This window comes from Protobothrops mucrosquamatus, unplaced genomic scaffold, assembly GCF_001527695.2.
Source record: "Protobothrops mucrosquamatus isolate PMUCROS unplaced genomic scaffold, P.Mucros_1.0 scaffold683, whole genome shotgun sequence".
In the NCBI taxonomy this organism is placed as follows: domain Eukaryota; kingdom Metazoa; phylum Chordata; class Lepidosauria; order Squamata; family Viperidae; genus Protobothrops; species Protobothrops mucrosquamatus.
The window spans coordinates 491,657-492,138 of NW_015386970.1; positions in this window are offsets into that span (position 1 = coordinate 491,657).

Below are 482 nucleotides of genomic sequence, written 5' to 3' on the forward strand. Positions count from 1 at the left end.
AAAGATAAGCATGCCACCCAAAGTACAAGTCCCATCCTTCGACATTCAAAATCCCTTTGTTGGACAAATTAATCCAGTCAGTCATCCACGTTAATGCACAAGAGTCATAATAGAGTGTCAGATTTGGTACTTTAAGTCCTCCACGTTCTCTAGTATCTTGAATAATCTTAAATTTAACTCTCGCCTTCTTGCCTTCCCATATAAAACGATTCAAATCTCTTTGCCATTCTTTCAAGTTAAGTTCGTTTTTTAATATAGGTATCATCTGAAATAAAAAAAGAAACTTAGGCAGAATGTTCATTTTAACGGCCGCTATACGACCCAGCAAAGAAAGCTGTAGTTTTTCCCACATTAGTAAGTCCTTTTGTACCAATTTCCACAATCTTTCATAATTATTCTGATACAATTTCGCATTGGAGGATGACAAAAAAATTCCCAAATATTAAAACATTTTTAAACTATATACAACACGAAGACAAAGA